The sequence below is a fragment of the Tenrec ecaudatus genome, chromosome 4 (assembly GCF_050624435.1).
Source record: "Tenrec ecaudatus isolate mTenEca1 chromosome 4, mTenEca1.hap1, whole genome shotgun sequence".
Classification (NCBI taxonomy): Eukaryota; Metazoa; Chordata; class Mammalia; order Afrosoricida; family Tenrecidae; genus Tenrec; species Tenrec ecaudatus.
Window position 1 is genome coordinate 124,597,264 of NC_134533.1, and position 18,682 is coordinate 124,615,945.

At 39.7% G+C, this 18,682-nt stretch overlaps 1 protein-coding gene across 5 annotated transcripts in view; it reads right to left on the reverse strand.

Moving 5' to 3' along the window:
* The window catches only part of MAPK8 (mitogen-activated protein kinase 8), a 115,095-nt gene that overhangs the window by 82,007 nt on the left and 14,406 nt on the right, over window positions 1–18,682 (reverse strand). For all 5 annotated transcript variants that reach the window (XM_075546749.1, XM_075546751.1, XM_075546753.1 and 2 more), the window contains exon 2: window positions 18,219–18,341. The gene's annotated coding sequence lies outside the window, so the exon portion shown is untranslated. The remainder of the gene's footprint in view (window positions 1–18,218; window positions 18,342–18,682) is intronic.

Below are 18,682 nucleotides of genomic sequence, written 5' to 3' on the forward strand. Positions count from 1 at the left end.
GTTAAAGCTGTATTGCCTAAGGAGAGATTGCTACCCTAAAGTGGTGGAGTTGGAGGTTATTGTACTATGGTTTAAGCCTCTTGCTTCTGAGGTTGCCAATAAGATGCAATTTAAGACTACCATAAATTTGCCACTTTCATATTTTCAGTTTTTTAAGACATGACATTTCTGCAGAAATGGCTCTGTTGTAGTGAATGACTGTTACAGAACATTGTGCCCTGTGTCTAACACTCTATGTTTTCATAGAAAAGATCAGTCACTTAAGTTTTTAATATGTATAAGAGTACACCCCATTTAGTTTAATCTAAAAAACATTTCACTATATGAACATTCCCCCATCTCCATAGTATCCTAAATACTATACCAGTAGCCAGTTTAACACTATTATTAAAATTACCAAAGGCCCCATGGAGATTATATATGAATTGATTTTGAGCTGGCACATAACTGTAAACCCTAATCTAAAAACAATCAGTTCTTATGATATGGCCCTGCTTAATACTTACCCTCAAAAGGGATCAATGAAGATAGAGGTGCAATAGCAAAATGTCACCAAGAAAGCAGACGGTATATGGCTCTCAGAAAGGATAGCGTCTAGGGTCTTACAAGCTTGTCCTAAAACAAGCAACCATCTAAGTGAAGTGTCAGTTAATTCCACAGGGTTGTACATAGTAACAGCTAGTGTTATATTTCATGAAAACAGAGGAATTTACTTAAGGGTTATCCATAATAAAACCCAAGATCAGACGAATGGAGTGTATTAGAGCTTAAATTCTAAGCACCTGATTTAGAGAAGCAGTGAAAGCCCCAAATTCATTTGGAAAAACCCCACTGGAATTAGGCCTCCATTGAATTCCCTCTGACCATTAACCAAAGAAGCCTTTGTCTCTCACAGTGCATCTAAAAGTAAATTAATGTACATATAGTTAGGTCAAAATGTAATCTCTTAATATCTTACCATTTGTTTTCTTTTGGCCTATTCTCAATTTGTTCTAGTTTTTATTATTGTCTTCTTTGACGTTTTTCTGCTATTTGTCATTGTTAGGAGGGATTTGTATGATTTTCTTTATATGAAATACAGGCTAAGTAACTCTACAGAGACAGTAACTAGAGTAGTCGTTTCTTAGGACTATGACGGGGTGACTGGGAGGAAAGGGGAACTCCACTGACAACCCTGGCCTTGTTGTGGCTGCTGATACTGAGATTCTCCATCGTTCTTTCTACAGATGTAGTCAATTTGATCCCTGTGTATTCTGTGTGGGAAAATCCATGACTTTAGTCGTTAGCACTGATGTTAAAAAAGCAATAAAAAAAGGGATGTGTGTGTGTGTGTGTGTGTGTGTGTGTGTGTGTGTGTGTGTGTGTGTAAATCCAATGAAGAAGTTACTGGCCTTGAAAAATTTTATCATTCAATCCCTAGCTTCATTTCTATCACCAACACTGTATGTTCCAATAGATCCTATTTGTTTCCAACTTTTGCAGTTCAATTGCCAGGAATTATCTGTGTTATCTCAATTTTCTGTTTGATCAATTTGAGACTAAAGACCAGGGGACCTCAAACTTTTAAACAGGGGGCCAGTTCATGGTCCCTCAGACTGCTGGAGGGCCGGACTTTAGTTTTAAAAAAAACTATGAACAAATTCCTATGCACACGGGACGAGTCGGCTGCTAAGCAGGACAGGCAGTGGAAGCAAAAACACCCGGCGGGCCGGATAAATGTCCTCGGCGAGCCATAATTTGAGGACCCCTGCTGAAGACAGTGGTAGAATTCTTTAATTTATTCATTATTGGATTCAGCGGTTACAGCATAATTTGAATAATAGCTCTTATCAATTAGTCTACCTTATAGGCATATAGATATTATCCTATCACAGACAGCACTGCACTACAAAATAGAACTTGAAATGTTCTTTTTGATTAAAAAAAATGTGATGTCATTGCTCTTAAATTTGTCATTCCCTGCATAGTAAACCACAACTATTCAATTAAAAATAGCTGATACAATCTATTTCAGCTTAGTACTTCCTAAGACATCAATCTTTATGCACTACATTTCATTTCTGATTCCCAGTTTTCCTAGGTCCTAGGTCCATACTCTGTATGTTCCATGTTCTAATTAATAAATGCTTGCAGCTATTTCTCCTAATTTTGAGTCTTGACCCATCAATAAGTGCAGGTTCAGAAAGTTTTGCTCTATAAAAGTCGATAGAGTTGACTGTCCTTTGAGAAAGCAGCACTTCCCAGTTGTATTTCTCCAGTGCCTTCACCAATTCTGACATCAGCTGACCATGCAACTCAACACAGGCCAGGTTCCAGCCATGATAGCTTCTCAGCTCCCTCTTCAATCGGAAGAGCGCCCAACCCTCCTTCTCAGTCATGTCTGCAGCCTTAGGGGAAGAGCCTTCTCTGCAAGGCCAGCAATAATTACAGCTTTGAACTCCACTGACAATTACCCAGAGCCGCCTCACTCTCCCAGCAAACCTTCTAAAGGTGCTCAACTTTCTCTCTTACTCTGCGAGGATGGAAGAACCTCCACAGCCATGTATTATAAGCTGGTCCCATGGTTGTTGTCATTCATGTTGCAGCTATTTCTGCTGCAGAGCTCTGCTGGGGTTGTCATTGTCTCATGTTGGCTCACTTTTCTCTACATGTCCTAGGTCTAGGAAGTTCACAGCACGGGGACATTGGGTTTAAAGGACATACTCTACTCTGGGTGCTTCTCGATAGTACTAAAGTCCTCTGGAACTTCTGTGAGATTGGCCCTTATAATCAAGTTCTAGACATGGTCTTCCCACAAGAATCACTGAACTGACCAATCCTCCCAATCACTCTATGTGTACATTAACAAACCATTTTTTGCTTGCTTATTTAATCTTATTGGGTGGTTTCACACAAAGTATTTACATGTATACTAATTAATCCCTTGTAAAACTGTGTCACGCACAATCATTTTGGCAGAATTAGAAATATAAGGCAAAAAGGCCATATATAAAAGAAACTCATTGCATAAGAACTTAGATTACTTTAAGACTATGCAATAATCAACTACAGTAACCAATAATACAATGCTGTAAGGAAGTCAGTAAAGGGCTCTCTGCCATGTTCCTATACCTGTAGGGAAAGTATTCTGTTTTCATTAAATACTTGTCGCGGTGTTTTTTAAGAAGCCCTGTTGGCATAGTGGTTATGAGTAAGGCTGGTAACTGCATGGTTAATAGCGCCAAATCATCAGTTACTCCAAAGGAGAAAGATGAGGCTTTCTAGCCCCGTAAAACATTGTAGTCTAGTAAACACACAGGGGCCATTCTACCCTATCCTATAAGGTGGCTATGAGTTGGAATTGACTTGATGGAAGTGAGTTTGGAGGGCTTTGAGTTTTTTTGTTTTGTTGTGGGGTTTTTAAGTTGCCTTTTAACAGTTTGAGGAATTTTTAATACGCTGAATAATTTTGCCACAGATATAGTCAAATGTTTTCATGTCTTGTCTGCATTCTTAAAGTTAATCATAGTTTTTTTCTTCTTTATTCTGTTAATGTATTAAATTACACTACTTAGTTTTAGAATGTTAAGCTAGCCATACATTCCTGCTGCAAACCACAGCTGGTTACACTACTGACATTAAAGTTGATTTTGTAAAACACTTATAAAACATTCCTACATACATGTCTGTTTTCGTTTTCCAGGGCCATCATAAAAAAAGTAGGTGGCTTACAAGAAGAGAAATGTATTGCCTTCACAGTTCTTGAGGCTAAACATCTGAATAAGGTTACAAATCATGTTGACTACTTCTGAGCACTCACAGGCAAACTTCCATACCTCTCCCCCAGTTATTGTTAATACAGTTTGGTAACAGTTTCCTTGGCTTGCAGCTGCAGTGTCAATGGTTTCCTTCTTCTATTTCTTTATCTCTTCATGTGTCCTCTTCTTTTGAACAAGAATACCAATTATACAGGATTAGGAGCCAGTCTACTGCAAAACAAGTTAATTGACATCTTCAAAGACTCTAATTTCCAAACAGTCATATTCGCAGGTATGTGTTAGGACCTCAATATTTTGTGTGACACACAACTCAACCTTGAGAATCCTGTCTATAATTTTCCTCTTCTAACAACGTATTTTCTCATATGTAGTGGTCTCATAAAACGAAGTTGGAATTGTTCTCTCACTCTTACCTGAATATGTATAAGAATGGCATTCTCTCTTAAGAATGTGCTTGATTTTGCAAGTAATTCCACAGAGTCTATGGGGAAAGTTTTAATTACATGCTCAGTTCTCTTAAAGATTTGCTGCTTTACTCGAGCCATTTTGGGAAATGCGTAAATTTTTTTAATGTCAATTTTATCTTTTTACCAACTATTGGTAAAATAATTTTTTATAGTCCTTTATCATTCATTTTAATGTCTGTAGGGTTTGTTGTGATGTTCCTCCTTTAGTTCCAGAGTTTGTAATTTGTGGCTTCTCTCTATTATGATTACTCTGAACAGAATTCTATAAATCTTTTGGACACTTCTCCTTCCCTCCCCCTGACCACACCCTGCCCATTTTTACTTATAATAAAGCTTTGTTTGGGAAGGGGTGGAGCCTACCCTGTCAATCAGGTTGCAGCTAGTTGACTTCATTTGGAGGCGCAAAGGAGATAAATAGCTGATTGGAGGGCAGACACTCTATTTGGTTTTCCTGCTTAAAGGATACATAAAGCTACATTGATGGAGGCAGAGCCACATGGAGACCCATACCAGCGCTGACATGTTTCTACTGCCACTGGATCCGCAAGACTTCGCCCTGTGATCCAGTGGCCTGAGATCTCCCTTCCTGCATTCAGCATCACTTAGGTGATGTGTGAGTCTGAAGAAGAATTTATAGATTGGTAACAAACATGTGGGCTAATGTTGGATTTATGAACTTAACCTGGTATAAAGTTCTCTCTTACACATATGAGTGTCTTTGGATTTGTTTCTTTAGTCAACCCAGACTAACAGGGAGTGCCACCCAAAAATCTGGAATTTTTTTTCAAAGATAAGTATTTAAATTTTTCTTTTTTAAAAAAACAACCTAACACTTTCAAAGTACTCTCCATTACATTTAATGCATTTGTCAAATCTGCTACTCCATTCATGGAAACATTTTTCAAACTCAACTGTTTGGATGGCAGACAGCACCTCTTCTATGTCGGCAGATTGCTGCCTTTTCAAGTTCCTTCTGCATTCACGAAAACAAAAAGAAGTTGCATGGAATGAGGCCAGGTGAGTAAGGTGCATGGGACATGAGAGGCATGCTGTTTTTGCTAAAAGGTGGTGTACTGAGATGGCTGTGAGCAGGTAAACTGTCATGGTGGCAAACCAGTCACTTGTCTGCCACGAATCAAGGATTTTTTGTCACACACAGTTACACAATCTTTTCAGAACCTATAAAGAGAAAGCTTGATTAACAGTATGACTTGGTGGAATGACCTCCAAATGTATTATGAGTCAACATTTTCCCATCCAGGGACTGGTATCTCCAGAAAACCTTGCCTCCAGGTAGCACTCTGGCTATACTTCTTCCAGGATAGGATGGCTTGTTATTTAACATTCTATGGTACTTTCAATATTCTTCTCCAGCACAATTCTTATGCATTAATTCTTCTTTGGTCTTCCTTATTCAATGTCCAACTTTCATATACATAACAATTTAAAATAGCATGGTTTGGATCAGGTGCATCTTAAACCCTTAAAATAATAACCTTTAATACTCTAAAGAGATCTTGTGCAGATTAACCTAATACAAGTCTTTGTTTTTTTCCCTCACTTTATAGGGAGTTAACAAAGGTATTCCATAGTTCAATCACATCAAGCATTATTGTACAATTACTACCACAATCCATTTCAAAACATTCTATCCCTTCGCAACATCAGCTCCCTTTTAAACCCCTCCCCCACACCGCCACTGGAGGCCCCCAGAAACCCTTATTCTACTTGCTGTCACTTTAGGTTCATCGATCCTGGTTTCATAGACTGAAGCACACAAAACTGTAACACAAATTCAAGAGTCACCCCCAATGACATCTGAGATAAACTTCAATATGACAAATACAGAAAATGTTGAACGTCAGATCAGGCCTAATGTGCATTAGAGGGAGGCTCAAATGATGATGTTTTACCATTTGAGTCAGGCTTATAATTTTGATTTTCTAGTCATCTCTCCGAAGTCACTGTGTTTGGTACTCACTTTCCTCTCATCCTCTACTATGGATAGAAGGAAATCACAGGAGGCTTACTTCTATGTATATCTCACAAATGTATCTTGGGCTCCACTGTCATACATAGCCTTCTGTAAACCAGACTCTCATAATTCAGACTCTGATACTATTCCCTTCAACTTCGTATTATATGATTTACACTCCTTCAGTGACTGATGTTGGGTGTAGTTCTTCCTCATGGACTTAGGTGACATCTCACTTAGAGGGCTACTTGTTTGGAAAAAGCCTTTAAGAATGCAGACACTATTTTATCTGATAGCGGGGCACCATCTAACTTCTTCACTACATTTTGCTATAGCACGCGTATTTTCTCTATTCACTTCCTGCGAGTGAGTATCAAGCAAGTTCATGATGTAAGGACTAACTATTCTTAATGCTAGGATGTAATGCACAACCCCAAAACCCATTTATAGATCTATGTTGGTTTTTGTTTCGGTTTGATTTATTTCATTTTGCCTTTGGCACCCTTTCAAAACCTCCTTGCTAATTTATCAATCATTCCCCGGGGGCATAACAGTCTTCTGTTTAAATTGACTTAGATTAGCCCTGGCACTAATTTTTTAAACTCCTGTGATGAGGGACATTAGGCAAATGTAGGCCAACTCAGTATTAGAGTACCTGAATTATTCATTTGTACATGGTTGGATGCTATTTACAAAAACATTGGGAGTTGACTGTCAGGGGAAATTTACAATAATATTCACGGAAAATGTCAGTCACAGATTTGCCAGAGTAATATACATAGGGTATTGATGTAACACAACCATGTTTGTCTGCCTACCAATGGTTCAACAATCTTGGTACAACTATTAAACCATCTTGTAATAGTTAAGTTTTTTGTGCCAATGTGGCATCTCTAAGAAGATATGGATGGAGTTTAGATTGTCACTCAAGTTGCAGCTTGATGACTTCATTTGGAGGTGCCAACAAAAAAAATGGTTCTCTGGACATGGATCTGTGTTCCTCCCCTTTCCTCTTCCCTCCACTACCTTCCCCTCTCTCTCTGCTTCACCTTCCTGCTGGTGAGCCACTGAAAGATCTGTGTCAGCTCTGTGATACTTCCACTGCCATTGGATCCAAAGACTTCCCACCCACTGTCCTGTCATCTTCCTGCTTTTTGCATCATTGCTTGTGGCTGTGTGAGTCTGGACTAGTATCGGACTTGTGCACTAGTATCAGCCTTATCAACTTGATTTGGACTTGGCTGGGATATTTTACTGATATATAACTACGTCTTGATTTAAAAGCTCCGTCTTACACATAAATGGTTGTCAATGGATTTGTTTCTCTAGTCAACCCGCTTTAACACTGCTGTCTTCCACTTCCTCAGACACCAGGAATTTTCAGTCTTAAAGTCTTCAGGTTACAAGTGTGTCTGAGGTAGAATACAATTCACCCAGTGGACTTTCAGCATTGAATCTCCCTGATGCAGCCTCTGGAGCATACGAGGCACCGTGAAGATCTAGAATTCTTCAGTGTCCAAGCATTCTACAGGGTGCACCCAAGCATGCACCCAGGAGCCTAGGAAAATGTGGCCCATTCAGTGCATACCAACAGGGACACACCCTCCCAGGGTCCCCAAAAGAATTTTCAGTTATTCTTCCACTTAACTAGAGACCAGTCCTGCTTTCTCCACTAAGAGTCATGCATTTGTGCTCCCCAAGACATGTTTGCTCCTCTTCCCCTCTCCTGGCTTGACTTGCCCATCAGTATCCTTCACCCCCCATAGGGCTGTCTACCTGTCAGTGAGGTCTTGTCACAGCTTTGCATGTCAGCCACTCAGTAAACAGCATCCCCTTCTATTACCTAACAATTTTATCCCAACTGAAGTGAGGTGCCCGCCGGCAAAGCAACCTTCAAGATACATACCTAGAGATAATGGTGTATGGTTCACTGGGACCAGCCAGGCTCTCTACTAGGTCGTCTGGCCACCGTGGCCAGCAGACTGGATGCCTTACAAACCTGAGCTTGTGTCCATCCTGTTGCTTGTTCCTACCGCAGGACTCATACAGTATTTATCCTTTTGTGATTGACTAACTTCATTCAGCTTAATAACTTCCAGATCCCTCTATGTCATGATGTGTTTCAAGGTTTCATTACTGTTTTTTTATGGATGTGTAGTATTGCATTGTGTGTGTACATGAGAGGTTTTTATATCAGCTAATATTTATATAATCTTTATTATATGTCAGGCACTCCTCTAAGTACTTCATGCACCTTGATTTTTAAAATCTCCATTCCAATATTATGAAGTCAATATCAGTATGATTGCCTTTTCTCCCTTTTTTAAAAATCATTTCACTGGAGGCTCATACAACTCTTATCACCATACATACATCAATTGTGTCAAGTACATTTGTACATTTGTTGCCATCATCCTTAAAACATTTGCTTTCCACTTGAGCACTTGGTATCAGTTCATTTTCCCCCTCCCTCCCCGTTCCCCTCTCCCTCATGAACTCTTGATAATTTATAAATTATTATTATTTTGTCATAACTTACACTGTTCAACGTCTCCCTTCACCCACTTTTCTGTTGTCCGTCCCCTAGGGAAGAGGTTATACATAGATCCTTTTATCGGTTCCCCCTTTCCACCCCATGTTCCCTCCACCTTCCCTGTATCCCCACTCTCAGCACTGGTCCTGAAGAGATGGATCATCTGTCCTGGATTCCCTGTGCTTCCAGTTCCTATCTGTACCAGTGTATATCCTCTGGTCTAGCCTGATTTGTAAGGTAAAATTGGGATCATGATAGTGGTGGGGGAGGAAGAATTTAAGAACTAGAGGAAAGTTGTATGTTTCATTGTTGCTACTCTGCCCCTGACTGGCCCCATCTCCTCCCCGAGAACATTCTGTAAGGGGATGTCCAGTTGCCTACAGCCAGGCTTTGGGTCCCCACTCCACATCCCCCCTCATTCACAATGATATGATTTTTTGTTCTTTGATGCCTAATCCCTGATCCCTTAGACACCTCATGATCACACAAGTTGGTGTGCTTTTTCCATGTGGGCTTTGTTGCTTCTGAGCTAGAATATGAGAAGTTTGTGGGGGGTTTTTATCCAATTCTCTATGGATGGGAATTTAGGCTGTTTCCAACTTCTTGCTCTTGTGAATTATTCTTTAATAAACATGATCTGTTTCTTGTTTCTTTGAGGTATATGCCAAGTAATGGTATTATTAAGTCATATGGTATTTCAATTGCCATCTGTTTTGAGAATCGCCTTATTGCTTTCCAAAGTGGCTATATGTATTTACAAGCCCAGTGGCAGTGTATAAGAGTTCCAAACTCTCTCTACCCTATTAAGCATTTGCTGTTCTCTGTTGTGTTTATTTTTAATTCAGCTACAGTTAATGGGTGAAAGTATCTCCTATTTGTTTTGCCTTGCATTTCCTAGATGGCTAATAAATGAGAGCATTTCCTCATGTGCTTGTTATTCATTCTGTTGTCATCTGTTCAGGTCCTTTGCCCACTTCTCAGAGGATTGCAATTTTTTTTCTTGTTGTAGGCTTGTAGTATATTGTTGATTTTAGTAATTCGTCCTTTGCTTGTATGTCATTGCTAAATGTCTTTTCCCAATCTGTGGACTCTCTTTTTACTCTTAATGAAATCTTTTGATGTACAGAAGTGTTCCATTTTTAATAGGTCCAGCTCATCTATTTTGTCTTCCAAGGAGGCAACGCATCTTTTGATCTCTTAACTGCTGTTTCCATAAGCATTGATTGTGGATCCAAGCAAGACAAAACCCCTGACAACTTCAACCTTTTCTCCACTGATGATGATGTTGCCTATTGGTCCAGTTGTGAGGATTTTGGTCTTTACAGTGAGTTGTAATCCACACCGAAGACTTCATGCCTAGATCTTCATCAGCAAGTGCATCAAGTCCTCCTCATTTTTATCAAGCAAGGTTATCTCCTTATCACAGTTTGTTAATAAGCCTTCCTCCAATCCTGATGCCACATTTTTCATATAATCAAGCTTCTCAGATGATTTGCTCAGGATAGAGATGGAAAATGTAAGGTGATAGGATACAACACTGTTTCATATTTTGCCTGATTTTAAACCATGCAATTATTCCCTTGTTCTGTTTGCACAACTGCCTCTGATCTATGTACAAATTCCTCATGAGCACAATGAAGTGTTCTGCAATTCTCATTCTTCTCAAGGTTATCCATAGTGTGTTATGGTCCACACAGTCGAAAGCCTTGGCATAGTCAGTAAAACACAAGTAAACATCTTTCTGGGAGTCTCTGCTTTGAGTCAAGATCCATCTGACATCAGCAATGATACCCCTTTTTCCACCTGCTCTTCTAAATCCAGACTGAAACTCTGAGAGCTCCATGTCAATGTACTGCTGCAACTGTTGTTGGTGGACCCTCACCAAAATTTTACTGGAACGTGATATCAGATATATTCTTACACAGTTTAAGTATCCCTTTGGCTCATATTTCTTTGCAAGGATACAAATATGGATCTCTTCTAGTCATTTGGCCAAGTAACTGTCTTCCAAATTTCCTCACATAAATGAGTGAGTCCTTCTAGGACTTCACTGGCTGGTTGAAACACTTCAATTGGTACACCATCATTTCCTAGAGTCTTGTTTATGGTTAATGCTTTCTGGGAAGCTTGAACTTATTTCTTCAACACCACTGGTTCTTGTTCATCTTATACGTTCTGAAATGGTGAAGTGTCAGCTAGTTCTTTTTAGTACCTTGACCATGTGTATTCTTTCCATCTTCTTTTGCTGCTTGTTGCATCCTTCACGATTTCGCCCATAAAACCTTTCAATATTGCAACCGAGGCTTGAATTTGTTCTGAGTTCTTTCAGGTATGCCGAGTGTGTTCTTCCCTTTTGGTTTTCTAATTCTAGGTCTGTACATTTCAGTATGTTTGGCTTTGTCTTTTCGAGCTGCCTTTTGAAATATTTTGATTCAGCTCTCTATCATTTCTTCCATTTGCTTTAACTATTCTATGATTAAGACTGAGTTTTAGAGTCTCGTTTGACATCCATTTGGATCTTTTCTTTCTTCCCCATCTTTTTAGTGACCTTTTACTTTCTTCATGATGTTCTGGCTGTCCTCCCACAGCTCATCTTCTGTTAAATGTGTTACATATGAGCAATTGATGGTCTTCCACAGTCGATCCCTGGCATGGGAATAGCAGCTGATACTGGGCTTCTCTGTGGTCTCTTCTCATAGATGTAGTCAATTTGATTTCTGTTATCCCATTTGGAGAAGACCATGTCACCTTTTGCGTTGTTGAAAAGGGTACTTGCTATGAACAAGCTATTGGTATTGCAAACTTCTATCATGCTAGTCCCGCCTTCATTTCTACCACCTAGTCCACGGTTAATGGTTTTCACAAGCCCTTATTTTCCAACTACTATTCCTTCCTCTTTGTTTCCAACTTCTGCATTCCAATGGTCAATGATTATCAATGCAATTTGTTCACATGCTTGATTGATTTCTGACTCACTAGCATTTGTGGTTGGTGCATAAATTCAGCAACTCCGACCTCGCCCTGCTAAGCAGCCATTGCAGGATACCCATCTTCCCGACATGATCACTGAAGACAGCTGTGTGTGTAAGCAAATGTGGTGAAGAAAGCTGATGGTGCCCGGCTATCAAAAAAAGATATAGCGTCTGGGGTCTTAAAGGCTTGAAGGCAAATAAGCGGCCATCTAGCTCAGAAGCAACAAAGCCCACAGAGAAGAAGCACACGGCCTAAGCGAACACAAGGTGTTGAATGGACCATGTAGCAGATACAAAGGAACATAAACAATCATTGTGTGATCACCTTCTTCACATAATGGCTGAAGACGAAAGTGTGCATAAGCAAGTGTGGTGAAGAAGGCGGATGGTGCCCGGCTACTGAGAGATATAGCGTCTGGGGACTTAAAGGCTTGAAAGCAAACAAGCGGCCATCTAGCCCAGAAGCAACCGAGCCCACACGGAAGCAGCACACCAACATAGGTGACCATGAAGGACAGAGGAGACCAGGTCTCCAACATCAAAGGTGGGGTGGTGGTGAGAATCACATCACCGTGAAAGAGGGGGAGTGCATGATGGGGACCCAATGCCCACCTGTAGACAGCTGGACACCCCTTCCAGGGGGGTAGTGAGGAGGAGATGGGCCACTCAGGGTTCAGTATAGCAACAATGAAACTCAAAACCTTCCTCTAGTTCCTGAACGCTTCCTCCCCTCCCAATCATCATGACCCCAATTCTACCTTGCCTTGCGGACCTGGTTATACCAGAGGATGTACAGCGGTGCAGTGGGGATCTAGAGGCACAGGGAATCTAGGGCAGACGAACCCCTCAACACCAGCGGTGGGAGTGGCGACACCAGGAGGGAAGGGCATGTAGAAAGGGAGAACCGATCTCGGAGATCTACGTGTAACCTCCTCTCTGGGAGACTGGCAAGGGGGAGGCGGGTGAGGGGAGACGCCGGGGAGTGTAAGATAAGATATAATAATTATTTATAAACTATCAAGGGACCAGGGGTGGGATCGGGGAGGGAGGGGGATGGGGGGGAAAAAAGGGAAACCGAGCTGATTCCAGGAACCCAAGTGGAAGGTGAATTATGAGTGACGAGTGCAATGAATGTATAAGGGTGCTTTGCTCAATTGATGTATGTACAGATTGTGATAAGAGCCTTATGAGCCCCAATAAAAAGATTAAAAAAAAACAAAAAAATTCAGCAACTCCTTCTGAAGGGGAGCGCCAAGTCCTGTTCAATATCTTCATTACTAGCCTAAGCAGTTGCCGTGTAAACATCAGTGTTAGTTTATTAACTGTTCTTCTGATAGGCATATAGATATTATCTTACCACAGACTGCATTGTACTTCAAGACATATCTTGAAATGTTCTATTTCCCAATGAAGACACCATCCCTTTTGAATTTGTCATTCCTTGTATAGTAAACCACAACTGTCAGACTCAAAATGGCCAATACCAGTCCCTTTCAGTTCATTCATGTCTACAATATCCATTTCATTTTTTATAACTTCTAATTTTCTGAGATCCATACTCTATGCATTCTATGTTACTACTATCAATTAATGTTTGCAGCTACTTCTTTACTTTGAGCTACAGCCCATCAGCATGAAAATCGCAAAGGCTTTGCTACATCCACATCATGAAAATCAACTCAACTTTGAGGAGGCAGGTTTTCCTCATTCATATTTCTCCATATATGTTTGGTGCCTTCCTACATAAGGGGCTCCCTTTCTGGCACAGTATTTGACAGCTTTCACTGCTGCCCATAAATGTCTTCACATGGTTAATATATCAGAAATGGGGAGTCTATTCTTTTCTCCCAGTCTGTTCTTAGTTTGGAAGCTCTGCTGAAACTTCTTTACCACAGTTGATCCTTCTAATACAGTGATACCTCAGTTGGAAAACTCAGTTTTTCAAATTTCATGTTCTAAACCCAAAAGTTCAAGAACTGGGAATATTTTTCGCATAAGAAACAATGAAAAAACAAATAATTGGTTCTGAGGCCCAAGAATTATACTCATAAATTCACTATGGAGGATCTTAGCCTTCTAGTTTATCACTGCCTCAGATTTGATAATGCCATCAAGTTGTTTCTATTTATCCAAATTCGCAGTAACTTCTCAATCTCTTCGATGGCCTGAGTTCTTTACTTCATAGTTAACGATTTCACTTTTTGCTATGTTCGCCACTTTAATTATACGTTTCCCAAAGAAAGGTTGATGATGTCAACCTAGCCATGTTATATTCAGCTGTCAAATCAGACAAGCAGCAACCTGATTCAAATTTCAAAACTCTTTCTTTCTTTAAGTCTACCATGGTCCTCAGTTTTCCTCAGTGTGACTGCTGGTATCACTAACTTTCTTGGGAGTCCTGGTTACCATAATTTATACAAAGAAAGCACACACACACAAGCACAATGGTGAATGGTTTCATGCCCTCACATAAGCACGATGTGCTGTTTGAGCAAGAGCGGCACTTAGACTGAAATATCACCCCTTTATATCTGAGATAACACACTCGCAGCCTGCATAGGTTTTATCAAGTTGGATTTTCAGTTCAACTATCAATCAAAGTTATAAACATCAAGTAGTTTTGTCAAATGTTGCTGTTTTATTAGAAAGTTCAAGCTTGGAGCTTTTTGACAACTGATGTATCACTGTATTTAAAATGTAAAAATAAGTGAAGTAGTCAAGAGACAGACAAGAGAATTATCAACACAGAATTCATTAATATGGGCTCTACAAGAGATATTTCTTAACAACAAACAAAAAAGTAGACTAAAAATCAAAAGAATGTAAAAATATGTATTCAAGCAAATGGAAACCAAAAAAGCTCAGAAGAGGCAACAATAATTTGTGAAATCCTTTAAAAATCAAAACCAACGTTTAAAGGAAAGGAAGAACACTGTTTATGTGGTGATTACAAGGTCAATCAAACAAGAGCACAATACAGTAATAAACAATCTATGTACCAACCCAATTTATAAATCAAATTAAACAGATTTAGAAAAGAAATTAGCAACTACACAATAATTACAGGATGTGTTAAAACTTTATTTGCATTGACAGGCATATCAACTAGAAAAAAAATTAACAAAGATACCAAACTCAAACCAAACAAACTGCCATCAAATAGAATCCAACTCATAGCAGATTTAAATAACACACTCAATAAACATGATCTTACACACATATGGAGAACACTCCATGCAAACAGAGAATATATATTCTTTTCCAGTACACATGTACATTGTCCTGAACAGACCACATTTTGGACCATGAAACAAGCCCCAATAATTTTAAACACTGAAATACCACAAAATATCTTCTTGGGCCACACATTATAAAGTTAGAAGTAACAACAGGAAGAACTAGAGACAAAGGGTAAAAATAAAATACGGAGAAACTGAATATTCTGCTTAAAACAAATAAAAGAAATAAAAAGTTAAATTTTTTAAAACTACTCAAATTAGGGAAAGAGAAAAGTTTCGAGATAATTAAAGCAGTGCTCAAAAAAATTTACAATAAATGTATGCATCAGAAAAGAACCAAAATCAGCCCCTTAACCTAATCTCTTCAACAATTAATAGAAGAATAAATAAACTAATAAATAATGTCTACAGTCACAAGACAGCAGAGTAACATTAGAGGGAAAATAAATGAAAGAAAAAAACAGAAAGAATTAAGAAAAGCAGAAGTTAACTCTTTGAGAGGATTTTACCAACTGACAAACCACTGAAAAATCTAACAATGGTTAAGGAAAAGAGGCCAATATGATAAACTGCCAGTAATACAAATAAGTGGATGTCATAACAAAACCAATAGAAACAGGAATCAAATAAAAAGAAAAAATAATACATCACACACCAAAATAAAAACCATGTTACTATAAAGAAATATATTCCCACAAATTTGAAAACCTAGGGGAGGGGAAAATGGACACATTTCTCAAACCATAATAATTCAATCTGAGGTTAAAAAAATTTCTTTAACAGCTCCACCACAAAAGAGAGGGACCGAACTTAAATCCAGTGTTCCGGGATATGAATGCAGCATGCCGGCATGGAGAGGGGAGCCAGTGGAGAGGCCTGAAGGCTCGGCCCTCATACCAGCTACATGGACAACTGCCCCGTCCCGCATGAAGAATTTACTTTAGAGGACAGCACAGAAGCTGCAGCTAGGGGAGAGGGACATGTCTGATCAGAGCACACGGAAGCAAATGAATTGGGAGGAAGAGACTAGAGCACATCCTGGTCCGCCGGACCTGGAGGACCATATCCCCACTCTGAACAGCCAATGCACAGAGAGGACCATAAGGCTGATTCCACTATGAGCCACGACGTTCCTCGCTGACCCATAGCCCTACGGGGACAACACTGGAGATTCAGTGTCGGGACTGGCTCGGTCTGACCCCACACCACCGAGGCAAAACAGTAAAGGCGTACAGCAAAGCAATGGGGGAAGCAGAGCAGGGAGCTCCCAAGGGAGTGCAAAGGATAGACTTTGGGGCCAGAGCGTGGCACCCCATCAGACTTTTGACTGGAGGACACGCCTAAACAGAGATCATAAATCAGAACTTTATCTATGTACAGGTGTCTCTTTCTTTTTAAAATTAAAAAGATTTTTATTTTCTTTCTTTTTTAATTTATTCTTCTCTGAGTCATTGGTTTTCTTTTTTGTAGTCATTGTTGTGTTCTCTTTTGTCACTTTGTCTTGCTAGGCCTTGTTTTTTGGTGTACGGTGTTCTCTGCAGATCTATCTAGTTAAGATAGGCTGGATGAACAGTCTGGAGGAGAAAACAATGGTTTCAAGGGAACATGGGGGAGGGGGAGGGAGGGAAAAGGAGATTGTTGAACAACCCAGGGGCAAGGGAGCAACAAGTGATCCAAAATTAGTGATAAGGAGAGTGTGAAAGGCCAGGTAGGGATTCAGCAAGGACAATGTAACCAAAATTACTGAAACCCAAATGAAGGCTGAGTATGATAGTGGGACAAGAGGAAAGTAAAAGGAAATAGAGGAAAGAACTAGGTGGCAAAGGGTATTTATAGAGGTGTAAATACAGGCACACACATATGTAAATATATTTATATAGGATGATGGGGAAATAGATCTACGGGCATATATTTATAGGTTTAGTATTAAGGCAGCAGATTGACACTGGACCTCCACTCAAGTACTTACTCAATGCAAGAACACTTTGTTCTATTAAACTGGCATTCCATGATGCACACCTTCTGGACACGATCGCTGAAGACAAAAGTGTGCATAAGCAAATGTGGTGAACAAAGCTGATGGTGCCCAGCTATCAAAAGATATAGCATCTGGGGTCTTAAAGGCTTGAAGATAAACAAGTGGCCATCTAGCTCAGAAGCAACAATGCCCACATGGAAGCATCGCACCAGCCTGTGTGACCACGAGGTGTCGAAGGGATCAGAGATCAAGTATCAAAGAACAAAAAAATCATATCATTGTAAATGAGGATGAGTGCAGAGTGGAGACCCAAAGCCCATCTGTAGGCAACTGAACATCCCCTTACAGAAGGGTCCTGGCCAGAAGACGAGCCAGTCAGGGTGCAAGGAATCAACGATGAAACATACAACTTTTCTCTAGTTCTTAAATGCCTCCTCCCCCACTGTCATGTTCCCAATTCTAACTTACAAATCTGGGTAGACCAGATGATGTATACTGGTACAGATAGGAAATGGAAACACAGGGAATCCAGGGCAGATGATCCCTTCAGGACCAGAGGTGAGAGTGGCGATACTTGGAGGGTGGAGGAAGGGTGGGTTGGAAAGAGGGAACCAATTACAAAGATCTACATATAATCTCCTCCCTGGGGTATGGACAACAGAAAAGTGGGTCATGGGAGACATCGCAGAGTGTAAGATATGACAAAATAATAATTTATAAATTATCCAGGGTTCATGAGGGAGAGGTGAATGGGGAAGGAGGAGGTAAATTGAGGAGCTGATATCAAGGGCTCAAGAAGAAAGAAAATGTTTTGAGAATGATGATGGCAACAAATATACAAATGTGCTTGACACAATGGCTGTATGGACGAGCCCCCAATAAAATGATTAATATACATATTTTTTTAAAGAAAAAAATTCTGGCTCTAATGCCTTCAATGGTAAATTCTACCAAAAATTCTAAGAAGAGGTTGATAACAATTCTACTCACACTATTCCAGAATACAGAAGAGGGTAAATAACTTTTGAATTCTATTAAGTAAGCATAACCTTGATATCAAAAAAGTAAAAACACCTCTAAAAAAGAAACTAACAATTAATTATCTTACTGACAGATGCAAAAACACTAAAAAAAATATTTTCAACCTTAGCGAATAAATCCTACACAATATTAAAACCAGGAACACAAGATGACCAAATGAGATTCATACTAGGTTTCTAAACTGGGTTCTAAAGAAGCACATCAGTGAAACTTAAATACATATATACAGAAAGAATTTTATCCAAAAAAGCTTACACAGTTGTAGTAATGAAGCAAGCTCCAGGTTCAGATAATTTCCAAGTCCATGGGTTAGGTATTAAGCAGGCTTCATCGGACTGAGGGTCTGATCCATTCAAGGTCAGCAGAACAGGCTTGAGGCTGCAGAGGTAAATGAACCCAAGGTTAGTGAGTGAAGCTTATGACTGGAGAAGGGAAGGAACCTAAGGTTGGTAGCTCAGATGGCAATTGCTGATGATTCCCAAGGTTGGCAAGCAAAATGGCAGGCTATTGGTTCAAGTCTAAAGAACCAGAGCATCCCAAGTCAAATACAGGATCCAGACACAGTAAAGAGCAAGCTTTTCAACAGTGTACAGTCCTGAGACCAAAAAAATGCTAGCTAAAAAATATAACACAATTTTTTAAAATTATAAGTATGATTCATACTAGCTATCTTAGGCTAGATCCTCTAGAGAAACAAAACTAATGGAGCCTATACATGT